Below are 13,983 nucleotides of genomic sequence, written 5' to 3'. Positions count from 1 at the left end.
TATAAAGGCGCTCGTAGCACATTCATTAAATTCAGTTGACAATCGCGCTCTTTTCTGTCCTTTCTGTCTCTTCCAGAAGTTGTCGGGCTGTGACTAGCACACAACCACGATGAACCAACTCGCCCAAATTAAACTCTTGTTACTTAACACGTAAACCGAGTTTCATATATAAAGAAGGAGCAGTGCTTTTAAAATGAAATTTTCACATACAACACCTAGATGGCATTCCAGGAAGTTCAGAAGGCAGCCACGTGACCAAATATTTTTCCTCTCCTAAATATTCCAGAAGTTCACTATTTTGAATGCAGCACGAGTTTTTCGAATAAACTTGAGATGGTCGCCAAAATGGCTGGGACATTTGGCTCTAAATCACCCTGCTGTGTCATTAGCCATAATTATGCATTACCTCTATTGTTCTTTGTGTGTCCTGACTCAGTTTTGTGTTCGTTTTTTGCTTATTCTGTTGCTGATCATTGTATTGGTTTTTTAAGCATTCGCTAAAGATATATGTGCGAAAACCCATATATGTTTGCATGTACATCATTTCTGATAACCAATTGTTATACATCCAGGAATACAAAGCTCAAACCACTGTGATTGTATAAATTTGAAAACACTATCGGCATATATTTTCGTGTGCATCGCTTCTTCGGAACGATTGTGTACATGAAGGCGTATATAGTGAAATCATGGTGATTGTATATATTTGACAGATTTATAAGTATATATTTGCCTGTATTTCATTCCTATTAACCGATTGCGTACATGAAGGAGTATTAAACTGGAAAGCACTGAGATTGTAGATACTTAAAAGAATTATAGGGATATATAAGCGTGTATTTCATTTGAAGTCTCTGTGTACTTGAAGCAGTATGCTAAACTGAAACCAGTGTATTTGTATGTTTCAAAGAATTGTCAATAAAGTGAAACTGAAAAATATTGCCACGTTTCATTTCCCAAGTTTTCGTTATCGTCCCAAAACACCACACGATTCTCAGCGCAAACCGCGCCTGCAGTTTTCCAGAAGGTTCCGGACTGCAGTAGATCATTTCGAAAAAGATCACGCCTACTGTGCGAACGGTACAGATTGTTCTGGAACCTACGCCGCCGCCAGCGATAACGCTAGAACATTCGACGGCAAGGGTAAAATGCCGACGCGCTTCGCCGCTTGTCAGTTGTTGATCGAAGGCCGACGCTGCGTTCACCGCTATCAGTTCGAGACTGCTATCTGTGCAAGACTGCTGCTGTAATTGGACTTTCCGTTTACCGGGCACAGGTTCGCCCAAATAAACAGTTAAATCCCAACACGAAGTTTTCTGTCTTTGGCCACGACCCCGTGACATCTGGTGGAGGTGCTGCTTCGTTCATGTACCGGACGCCCCCGTCAAGCCGTGAACCCAGCCCCCTTCGCGGAAAAGACACCGACGCCAACCAAGAGCAGCGAACGAGCCGCCGACAGCAAGGTCTCCCACCGGAGTACGGCCTGCTACAAGACAAGGCGCGGAAGACCAAGACCATGACCTCGACTGCAGCGACAATGACAACCGGAGCATCCCAGCCCGCGATCGTCATTCATCAACCCAGGAAACCACCAACGTTCCATGGCTCATCCTTTGAAGACCCGGAAACCTGGCTAGAAACATACGACCGTGTGGCCGCCCTCAACCACTGGGACAACGAAGAAAAGCTCCGTCGTGTGTACTTCTACCTGGAAGACACCGCAAGGACCTGGCTAGAGAATCGGGAGTCCACGCTCCGAACGTGGGATGTCTTCTGCGGCGCATTTCTTCAAACGTTCGCAAGCATCGCTCGCAAAGAGAGGGCCGCTGCTCTACTCGAGACCCGGGTTCAGCTACCAAATGAAAAGGTTAGAATTTTCACAGAGGAGATGACCCGCCTATTCCGTCACGCTGACCCAGACATGCCTGAGGAAAAGAAAGTTCGTTTCCTCATGCGAGGGGTCAAACAGGAGCTCTTCGCGGGACTAATGAGAAATCCACCTAACACCGTCCAAGAATTTGTATCTGAGGCGACCACCATCAAAAAAACGCTGGACATGCGCACCAGACAGTATAATCGTCGCCTGACTCCAGAATGCGCTGCTACTCAAGCCAGTGACTCCGACGACCTGCGTGAAACAATCCGAATGATCGTGCGGGAAGAGCTGCGCAAACTGTTGCCTTCGGCGCAGCCTCAAGTGGATTCTATCGCCGACATTGTGCGAGAAGAAGTCCGGCAATCGCTTCGAATTCCCGAAACACCGCCGCCCGAGCCTGAAACTATGAGCTACGCCGCTGCAGTGCGCCACAACGCTCCTCCCCGTCCACGCCAAAACGCCGCCCCGTCACACTTCCGTCGCCAGACGCCACCGCCGCCACCACCCCAATCGACGTCCTACCATTCCCCAGTGGGCCAGCGCAGTGCACCGAGGAAAACGGACGTTTGGCGTGCACCTGACAACCGCCCGCTCTGCTACCACTGCGGCGAGGCCGGGCACACATACCGCCGTTGCCAGTACCGACAGATGGGACTGCGTGGCTTCGCCGTCAATGCACCGCGTCCGCAGCCAGGAGATCGGCCACGAGACATCGCCGACTTCCTGGCAGGAACTCAATGGACACCACGAAGTCCTTCCCGTTCGCCGTCGCCCAGCCGCCGCATGTCACCGCACCCCCGGCAGTACTCTGGCCCAACGCGGGGCCGGTCTCCTAGCCCGTATCCGGGAAACTAAGGGCAGCAACCGGTGGAGGTGCGGTTGCTGTGCGACGAACTACCGAAGATCCTCCGACGACGACGCCGCCGCGACGGAGCTTTCTGAACACAACGCCAACCAGGCAAAGCCCTGACGGCGAAAGCTCACTTACCGAAGGTGGCCTGACGACGCAACATGGAAGCAGCGGAACAAGCCAACGCAGCCGTGACCCGACGCCACGCCCTAACTGTAATGCGAGACGGCGAACCAGCGACCTTGACGTTCTTATCGACGGCCACAGTGTGACTGCTCTCGTCGATACTGGAGCCGACTATTCTGTCATCAGTGGGTTGTTCGCTGCGAAGTTAAAGAAAGTTAGGACAGCTTGGAAAGGCCCTGAAATCCGCACAGCCGGAGGTCATCTCGTAACGCCTGCAGGAATCTGCACAGCGAGAGTCACCATTACCGGCCGTATTTATCCTACAGACTTCGTAGTCCTACAGCGTTGCTCGAGAGATGTCATCCTTGGCATGGACTTCTTATGCCTCCATGGTGCTGTCATCAACCTAAAAACAAGGTCGATAACGTTATCCACAGAAGAAGCACTACCGCCGTGCACGCCGTCAGGACACCATGCCTTGAATGTGCTGGAAGAACAAGTCACCATTCCGCCTCGCACAAGCGTCATTATTTCAGTCGGCGCTCCTAAATCACCTGACTTGGAAGGCGTCGTTGAAGGCAGTCAGCATCTGTTGGTCACCCGAAATATTTGCGTCGCAAGAGGAATTGCAGAGCTGCGGGGAGGCAAAGCAACGGTTATGCTCACGAATTTCAGCAATGAGTACAAACATGTGAACAAAGGAACAACGGTCGCATACATCGAAGAAATTGTCGAAGCCACCAGTGCTTTCGCCCTCGCCGATTCTGCGGAACCTGCTCAGAGGAACCAAGCCCCTCCCATGGCTTTCGACGTCGATGCCAGACTTCCGAACGATAAGCAAGCACAGCTCAAGGTCCTGCTCCTGCACTACGAAGATTGCTTTCCGTCGTCATCGAAAATTCGGCAGACCCCAATCACGAAACATCGCATCATAACCGAAGAAATTGCCAGACCACTCCGTCAGAGTCCGTACAGGGTTTCGACGCGAGAACGTGAGGCAATGAAGAGACAAGTTGATGAAATGCTGCGAGATGACATTATCCAGCCGTCCAAGAGCCCATGGGCATCCCCCGTGGTGTTAGTGAAGAAAAAGGATGGGACCCTACGTTTCTTCGTCGATTATCGCCGCCTGAACAAAATCACAAGAAATGACGTGTATCCTCTCCCACGAATAGACGACGCACTTGATCGGCTCCATAACGCCAAGTACTTTTCGTCAATGGACCTCAAGACTGGCTATTGGCAAATCGAAGTCGACGAAAGAGACCGAGAGAAGACGGCATTTATAACACCGGACGGCCTCTTCGAGTTTAAGGTGATGCCCTTCGGCCTTTGCTCAGCGCATGCAACTTTTCAGCGCGTTATGGATACAGTACTGGCAGGATTGAAGTGGCAGACTTGCCTTGTGTACTTGGACGACGTCGTCGTGTTTTCCTCGAGTTTCGACGAGCATCTTCGGCGCCTTGAAGCTGTACTTCAAGCCATCAAGACGTCCGGACTCACACTGAAGCCAGAAAAGTGCAGATTTGCGTATGTGGAGCTCTTGTTTCTGGGGCACGTTATCAGCAAGTCTGGAGTTCGTCCCGATCCGCGGAAAACAGCCGCCATCGCCACCTTCCCGCCGCCCACTGACAAGAAAGCCGTGCGCCGATTTCTGGGCTTGTGCGCCTATTATAGGCGGTTCGTGAAAAACTTCGCCCGCATCGCCGATCCTCTCACTAACCTTACCAAGGCCGACGTGGAATTCAAGTGGGAAACGCCACAGGAACATGCTTTCCAGGAGCTTAAACATCGCCTCCAGACGCCTCCGTTACTTGCCCATTTCGACGAATTCGCGGAGACAGAAATACATACTGACGCAAGCAGCGTAGGTCTTGGCGCCGTTCTTGTGCAGAGGGCTGACGGACTTGAAAGGGTTATAAGTTACGCCAGCCGATCACTATCCAAAGCAGAAGCAAATTATTCTACAACAGAAAAGGAGTGCCTCGCCATCATCTGGGCTACGTCGAAATTTCGCCCCTACCTCTACGGCAGGCCCTTCAAAGTTGTGAGCGACCACCACGCCTTGTGTTGGCTAGCCACCTTGAAGGACCCTTCAGGTCGCCTCGCACGATGGAGCCTGAGACTTCAAGAATATGACATTACTGTCATTTACAAGTCCGGCAAAAAACACTCCGACGCCGACTGTCTCTCTCGTGCGCCTGTCGACCAACCGCTACCTGACGACCCGGGTGACGACTACTTCTTGGGAACTATAACTACAGACGACTTCGCTGAACGACAGCGGGCCGACCCGGAACTGAAGGCCCTGATAGAATACCTCGAAGGCCGGACCGCCGAAGTCCCGAAGGTATTCAAGCGCGCACTTGCGTCGTTCTTCCTACGAAACGGTCTTCTACAAAAGAAAAACTTTTCACCGCTTCGAGCTAAGTACCTCCTTGTGGTGCCTTCAGCTCTGCGACCAGAACTCCTGCAGGCCGTGCACGACGATCCGACGGCAGGGCACCTCGGTGTTTCTCGCACGCTCGCGAGGATACAAGAAAGGTACTACTGGCCACGTCTTACCACCGACGTCACTCGTTATGTGAGGACATGCCGGTACTGTCAGCGACGCAACACACCGCCGACAAGGCTAGCGGGACTTCTGCAGCCAATTGATCCACCTTATCGACCTTTCCAGCAGATTGGTATGGACCTACTAGGGCCGTTCCCGACGTCGGCTTTCGGAAACAAGTGGATCGTGGTAGCTACCGACTACCTCACCCGCTACGCCGAGACAAAAGCCCTGCCAAAAGGCAGTGTATCCGAGGTGGCTAAGTTCTTCGTCGAAAATATCGTCCTACGTCACGGCGCTCTGGAGGTCCTTATCACCGACAGAGGAACGGCATTCACTGCCGACTTAACTCAAGCGATCTTGGCATACAGCCAAACAAACCACCACCGGACGACAGCGTACCACCCACAGACCAACGGCCTCACCGAGCGGCTTAACAAGACGATCGCCGACATGCTGTCAATGTACGTCGATGTCGAACACAAGACGTGGGACGCCATTCTTCCGTATGTGACCTTCACATACAACACGGCGGTGCAGGAGACGATTCAGATATCTCCATACAAATTGGTCTACGGAAGGAGCCCGGACAGACGCTCGATGCCATGTTACCCAACGTCACCGACGAAAAAAGCCTCGATGTGAGCGAGTACCTTCAACGTGCCGAAGAAGCCCGACAACTTGCGCGTCTCCGTATCAAGAATCAACAGACGACAGACAGCCACCATTACAACCTTTGACGACGTTTCGTGGAATACCAGCCCGGTGAACGTGTTTGGGTGTGGACGCCGATACGCCGACGTGGACTAAGTGAAAAGCTTCTGCGACGGCACTTCGGACCGTACAGGGTGGTTCGACGTCTCGGCCCACTTGATTATGAGGTTGTCCCTGACGGCATCACGAACTCTCAACGACGCCGATCGCGACCTGAAGTCGTGCATGTCGCGCGCCTCAAGCCGTTTCATGCGCGTTAACAAACTGAAACAGTGTTTTTTGTATTATTGTTTCATCGTAATTTATTCATTGTACTTTCTTGCATTATTATTGTACCTTTATCTTTAGTTAAAGCATCGGGACGATGCCTTTTTTTCAGAGGGGGGCAATGCCACGTTTCATTTCCCAAGTTTTCGTTATCGTCCCAAAACACCACACGATTCTCAGCGCAAACCGCGCCTGCAGTTTTCCAGAAGGTTCCGGACTGTAGTAGATTATTTCGAAAAAGATCACGCCCACTGTGCGAACGGTACAGATTGTTCTGGAACCTACGCCACCGCCAGCGATAACGCTAGAACATTCGACGGCAAGGGTATAAATGCCGACGCGCTTCGCCGCTTGTCAGTTGTTGATCGAAGGCCGACGCTGCGTTCGCCGCTATCAGTCCGAGACTGCTATCTGTGCAAGACTGCTGCTGTAATTGGACTTTCCGTTTACCGGGCACAGGTTCGCCCAAATAAACAGTTAAATCCCAACACGAAGTTTTCTGTCTTTGGCCACGACCCCGTGACAATATAATAAACATTTGAGGTGTTGCGTGTGTAGTGTACGTACACGTGAACATGTTACACATGTGGTGACAAAGTTGGGTGGCAGAAGAAAAGTTTATAAGTTTTATTTGCCTAATAAATAAATGCAATATACAAGGGCAGCAAGGCTTAGTTTTCTGTAACGCGCATTATGCATATACTGTCAAGTATATATAGATCCGGCAGAAGTTCATACACGATTGTACGTGTTTATATTTTTGCCCACACGCAATGAATGGAGCTCGACAGGTGGCACACCATTAATAATCAGGACCCCTTTTTTCAAGTAGTGCGTAATCAGTGCATGCTGATATCTATTAGTGCAGTCTAAAAGAATACTGGCACCCCTGCTAAGGGTGCTCAACATCCTTGTGCACCCTTCTCGCACCCTCCTTAGTGGGTGTTAAAAAAGTGATGGACATTGAAGGCACCCTTCTTTAAGGTTGTTTTTGTAACACCCTACAGTTTTTTTACATGTACACCCTATTCTGAGGGTGCATGGAAAAGCACCCTTTTTGGAAGGTGCTGAATTAACACCTTTAAGGTGTCGTCCACGGGACAAGCTCATTTACACCCTTCTGGGTGTAAAAACTTTTACTGTGTAGGGTAATGCCACCTATTTCGCTTAACAGCAGTATTATACAGCCATAGCGTTAGAGAGCACGCGTCGCAGACATTCCGCCGTTGACATCGGCACCGTTGGTTGTGATTGAAAACTCGAGAAAGAAGGAAAAAAATAAAGAATAAAATATTCAGCCTAACTGAGAAATAAACCCGGGCTGCTGGAGTAGCAAGCAGGTGCCCTAACACAAACCTACGATGTTACTAGCAGCTCCTCCGGGAAAAAAACACTACATAAATGTTATGTATTGGAAGGAGTTTTCCTAATGACAACTCCGGCGATTTTGGAAAATCAGTGGAGATCAATGAAATTCACTGGGTACGTTCATTTGCACGTTTGCCCTATTCATGCCAAATTGCAGGCTTGAGAGTTTCACAGATTCTTTTCAAATAAAGTTTTTAGCTTGTGACAAAACCCTCACCTCGCTTGCAAGATTTAATGGCAACATTAAGTGCATGTGTGACGTTGAGTTTTGCCTTGGCAGAAGTGATGAACTGATATGCCACTGCAGCATCTGCTTGTCTGCTATGGATTATTTGGTTTTGCTGGCACTTCCTTTTTTGTGCGTATGATTTCCTTTTCCGCGTTGGTGAGCGTGCGATAGGTACCAATGAATGTTGCGTTGTGAGCCACACAAGATTCGTCATATATTCACCATTACAGCGTAAGCGTTTAGCCAATCGCCGCGGATGGCGTGGACAGGTAGTGTCATCTGGCGGGCATTTTCTGCAATAAATCAGGTTCCGGCATTGTCAAGCAAATCTTTACGTCACACGTAGAAGCGCACTCGGTTGGCTATTTGTTTAGGTATTGTGGTTTTACGGTAATTAAATATAATTTTGAATTTTTGAGCAATTTAGTTATCGGGCGCGTGAGAAGCGTGTCTAAGGAATATAAAAGCACCATTATCGCCGGACTTGGCATTTAACGCATTTTGTTCGGCAGGTGTTACGACGAAAGCGCCGCCGCGGTGGTCTTGTGGATAAAGTACTCGGCTGCTGACCCGCAGGTCACGGGATCGAATACTGGCTGCGGCGGCTGCATTTCCGATGGCGGCGTAAATCTTGTAGGCCCGTGTGCTAAGATTCGGGTACACGTTAAACAGCCCCAGGTGGTCGAAATTTTCGGAGCCCTCCACTACGGCGTCTCTCATAATCATATGGCAGTTTTGGGACGTGAAACTTCACAAATCAATCAATCAATCAGGTGTCACGACGAAAACGAGCTCATTTGGCGATTTGTAGGCGCATTTGGGAGACCATTAAACTAGGTCGAAAAAGCCTGGATATTGCACTATAGCCACAAAAACACGCATAAACTATAAAATAGTTCTAAAAATGGATAAGTATGTCCATCTAGCGGAAAAAAATATCATGCCTTTCCAGAGGCGTTGATCAAGCAAACAGCAAACGCTAAATAATGTGCTGTCATCTGTGAGGCATTGTGAGTCTCTTTATGGCCTCCGAGATAGCGAGCGCGTGGCGTGTATTTTGTAGGCCATGCAACTTTTGCTTTAGATCGAAAACCTGTACGTACCATTCACGCACGCGCACATATGTGTGTGTGTGTATGTGTGCCATCTTTGAGACATTGTGAAAAACGTGTCTCGACTACAGCAGAGCACCGTTCTAGCAGAGGGAAGTAGCCACACTGCACAGTCTTGCTCATCAATGAGTGCCTGCGGGACACTAATGTCAAGTAGTGTCCCACAACTAACGTGCCAGAACGATGCTAACGTTCAAGCATGAGAAACTGGGAGCACTACCCACACTGCCTTATCTGCGACACTTCATTCAGCATGTGTGTGAAGGGGTTCTCGACGACGAGGGAGTATGCGGAAGTATGCACTTAGTGGTTCATGGGCGCACTAGGGGCCAGATTGCGCTTTTGCATTCAACTCTTAAAGGCGGAGCGTAAAGTCCCCTCCATTTTTGAGAGTAATATGTCTGTATTATGCGGCATCCAATCATTGATGTACTCTTTCGAAGGCCCCCTATTGCCAATAACAGCTCATATTAGAGGGTAATAGCTCCGTGGCTGAGTGGGCCAGCGAGTCCAGCGGAGGGAACAACAGAGCGCGAGACCAAAGGATGAATATTAGCCGAGCGAATGCTCCGCTTGTTTCAGCGGAGACAGTGGAGCTCAGCGATTCCCGACATGTTGATCACGGTAAAGCCACGGCTGATCGAGCAGAGGCCTTGCCTTGAAAACGCTCGCACGCTAATCCGTTGCGAACGCTTCGCTGAGGAGACGAAATGAGAGGGTGACGACTTGCTAGGTAATAAAATCACTGGCTCGCTAAGCGTGCCACGCGTGCACAGTTTGCGTTCCGCTCATTCGCTGGGCCTGCTGGCCCACTGAACCACTGAGCTATTCCTCTCCAATATGACATGCGTGCATGCGTACATTGTTCTTGTCGTAACGGCGTACTAAGGCGTTGAATGTATAAATGAATAAACTTTCTTTAAAGTCCGGCAGTTTTCACCGGGTGAGGTGAAAGAAGAGGGAATTAACCCCTGTTCATTCCCACTCTCCGTTGATTGTGATGTTCGTGCCTCAGATGACCGCTCGAAGTCTTTGGACGTGGGCGGCATCTTCAGGTTGCCGGACGGCCCAAAGCTAGTCGGCCAGCTCATCGCTGACAGAAAAAAATGAACAGCGGAAAGCATGGCTTTTGACTCGGTTCAACTCCGGAATGCTTTGACTGGCGCCTGGCGAATTAGGTCCTTTCAACCGGTGTAACCATAGTACTATGAAACCTTACTTTGGACCTTTGGACCACGTGCGTTTTCAAGTGCATGACTAGCAGATGATAAGCCCATGCGGTGCATGAGCGCAAGCAGAAGCAGGATTCTAGCGCTTATGTGACACCGCCTAAAACCACAGACTCACCTAGCGGCAATCCAGACATGTCATATTTCATCTGAGTCAAAACCTGCACTCTCCCCTATTAACGTTTTTTTCATTGTGATAGTACCGTCAGTACTTGCTTTCGCAGTCTTTAATGTATATGCTGGAGACATTCCGAACTGTCATAAAAGGTCTTCACGACGTTTCAAAGGAAAACTGCACAAGTTTTTAGGATTTGAAAAGAGCGTAACTTTCTTATAGCCGGATTCGGGTAGGAAAGTTTCGTATTTTATTTGGGGACCGTCTGCTGGCATGATAGTCAAGAGTGTTGCTTCACCACAATTATTACAGATGGCAGAACGTGCTGTCTAAATATGGTGGCACACAAAGGAAGCGTTGTGTTCTGGTGTATTGACAGCATAGCATTGGGGGCCGAGTGCCCGAGTGGCGTTGTTATGAAATCAGTAAATACCAAAACTGCCGGAACAAGAACAAATCTTGTAACAAAATTAGAAAATTGGGCGAGTTGGTGTATATTCATATTAAAAAAAAGCGGCGCACAAAAAGATGGAGACAAAGAAGAGAACCACACACAGCGTTGCACTCACAACTGAAAGTTTAATCCGAGCAACAAGAATTTAAAAAGTAAAAGCCGCGCATGACAAGTGAGGTACAACGAGATTAAATGATACGCTCATCAATAAAAGTGAACTTTTTTTTGTGCAATGTAACCGAGGTCTGGCTTACGCAAGCATCACGTGAAATGTTAATATGATAGGCTTCAGACACCTCACGGGTGAATTGATCGTGGTACTTAAAAATAATAACAGTGTTAGACAGATCAGGTGTGCACCCACACGTGGCACAATGCGAAGCCAAATGTGAAGGCGTGCCGTTATGCAAAGAGAGATAGTGCTCCCGCAAACTTTTATTAACACAGCGGCCCGTCTGTCCCACATAATGAAGACCACAAGATAAAGGAATGCGGTACACCACCCCCACAGCACAAGGCACATACTTATTTCTATGGTTTATGGCACATTTCTTTACATCTGGCTTGTCCTTCTTGTCTAGCTGATTTGACATCAATGCACAAATCTTTCCCAATTCATTGGGTGCCCTAAAAACCACATCCACTCCGTAGCGGGAACCAACACTTTTTAGCCCATGTGCTACTTTATGCATATAAGGAATTGCTGCGAACTTCATTTTTTCTCGATTGATTTTCCTAGCTGCACGTCCTTTTAAACCACCAATTAACTTATCGAAAACAGCCACAATTATGATAGGGGGGAATCCTGCCTCATCTAGTCTTGCAACTTGCTTAGCAATACCCGAACCCAACACATGCCTGCACGATTTTTCTAGAGCGGATTTAAGGCAGGTGAAAGCGATGCCCCTCTTTACCACCTTTGAGTGGGCTAATCCAAAATTAAGAATTGGTTTCACTGATCGTGGCTCAAAACACCAGCAAATATGGGAACTCTGAAACCGAAGATTAAGATAGGGAAATCGTAGACAGTTGGATTCTGGAACCTCCGATGTGAAGGACAAACCCATGCCTTCTGTCCTGAACACCTTCAACACATTGGAAACAATATCCGGGAACGTGGCCTCCTTTATAACAACTAAAAAATCGTCCACATATCTGAAAATACGCATCACAGTTCCGCTTAGGATTGTGTCTACAATGCGATCTATTTTGGCTAAAAATATTTCACAAAGGACAGGTGCAACGCACGAACCTACACAGACTCCTGAACGCTGGATTAGGGTCTTCCCTCGCCAACCAATGTACGTAGACTTAAGGTAAAAAGCTAGTAATTCAGCGAACGATTCTACAGATATACCACTACTACTTCTGAAACGAAGCTCATCATTGTCTTCCTTGATACATTCCTGAACGCAAATCTTGTTACTTCCTTAACTGACATGTCGTAACATGAAGGGATGTCAAGCGTGTCATCTGTGTATGTATATCTATGGCCAAGCTGTGGAATTTTCCTGACTTGTAATAAAGATATCTGGCGTTTTACGTCCCAAGACCAGGACAGTATAAAAAGAGACATTGTACTAGAGGGATCAGGAAATATTGGCTATCTGGTGTTTTTTAGCGTACAATAATGTCACGGGGTCGTGACGTGGCCGAAGACAGGAGACTTCGTGTAGGGATTTAACTCTTTATTTAGGCGAACCTGTGCCCGGTAAACGGAAAGTCCAATTACAGCAGCAGTCTCGCACAGATAGCAGTTTCGGACTGATAGCGGCGAACGGAGCGTCGGCCTTCGATCAACAACTACTGACAAGTGGCGAAGCGCGTCGGCATTTATACTCTTGCCATCGAATGTTCTAGCGTTATCGCTGGCGGTGGCGTAGGTTCCAGAACAATCTGTACCGTTCGCACAGTGGGCGTGATCTTATTGAAATGACCTACTACAGTCCGGAACCTTCTGCAAAACTGCAGGCGCGGTTTGCGCTGAGAACCGTGTGGTGTTTTGGGACGATAACGAAAACTTGGGAAATGGAACGTGGCATTGCCCCCCTCTGAAAAAAGGCATCATCCCGATGCTTTAACTAAAGATGAAGGTACAATAATAATGCAAAAAAGTACAATGAATAAATTACGATGAAACAGTAATACAAAAAAACACTGTTTCAGTTTGTTAACGCGCATGAAACGGCTTGAGGCGCGCGACATGCACGACTTCAGGTCGCGATCGGCGTCGTTGAGAGTTCGTGATGCCGTCGGGGACAACCTCGTAATCAAGTGGGCCGAGACGTCGAACCACCCTGTACGGTCCGAAGTAGCGTCGCAGAAGCTTTTCACTTAGTCCACGTCGGCGTATCGGAGTCCACACCCAAACACGTTCACCGGGCTGGTATTCCACGAAGCGTCGTCGAAGGTTGTAACGGTGGCTGTCTATCGTCTGTTGATTCTTGATACGGAGACGCGCAAGTTGTCGGGCTTCTTCGGCACGTTGAAGGTACTCGCTCACATTGAGGCTTTCTTCGTTGGTGACGTTGGATAACATGGCATCGAGCGTCGTTGCCGGGCTCCTTCCGTAGACCAATTTGTATGGAGATATCTGCGTCGTCTCCTGCACCGCCGTGTTGTATGCGAAGGTCACATACGGAAGAATGGCGTCCCATGTCTTGTGTTCGACATCGACGTACATTGACAGCATGTCGGCGATTGTCTTGTTAAGCCGCTCGGGGAGGCCGTTGGTCTGTGGGTGGTACGCTGTCGTCCGGCGGTGGTTTGTTTGGCTGTATGCCAAGATCGCTTGAGTTAAGTCGGCAGTGAATGCCGTTCCTCTGTCGGTGATAAGGACGTCCGGAGCGCCGTGACGTTGGACGATATTTTCGACGAAGAACTTAGCTACCTCGGATGCACTGCCTTTTGGCAGGGCTTTTGTCTCGGCGTAGCGGGTGAGGTAGTCGGTAGCTACCACGATCCACTTGTTTCCGAAAGCCGACGTCGGGAATGGCCCTAGTAGGTCCATACCAATCTGCTGGAAAGGTCGACAAGGTGGATCAATTGGCTGCAGAAGTCTTGATCGCTTGAAGTACAGCTTCAAGGCG

Source organism: Rhipicephalus microplus, chromosome X (genome assembly GCF_043290135.1).
Source record: "Rhipicephalus microplus isolate Deutch F79 chromosome X, USDA_Rmic, whole genome shotgun sequence".
NCBI classification, from domain to species: domain Eukaryota; kingdom Metazoa; phylum Arthropoda; class Arachnida; order Ixodida; family Ixodidae; genus Rhipicephalus; species Rhipicephalus microplus.
Note: the sequence above shows the minus strand (reverse complement) of the source record.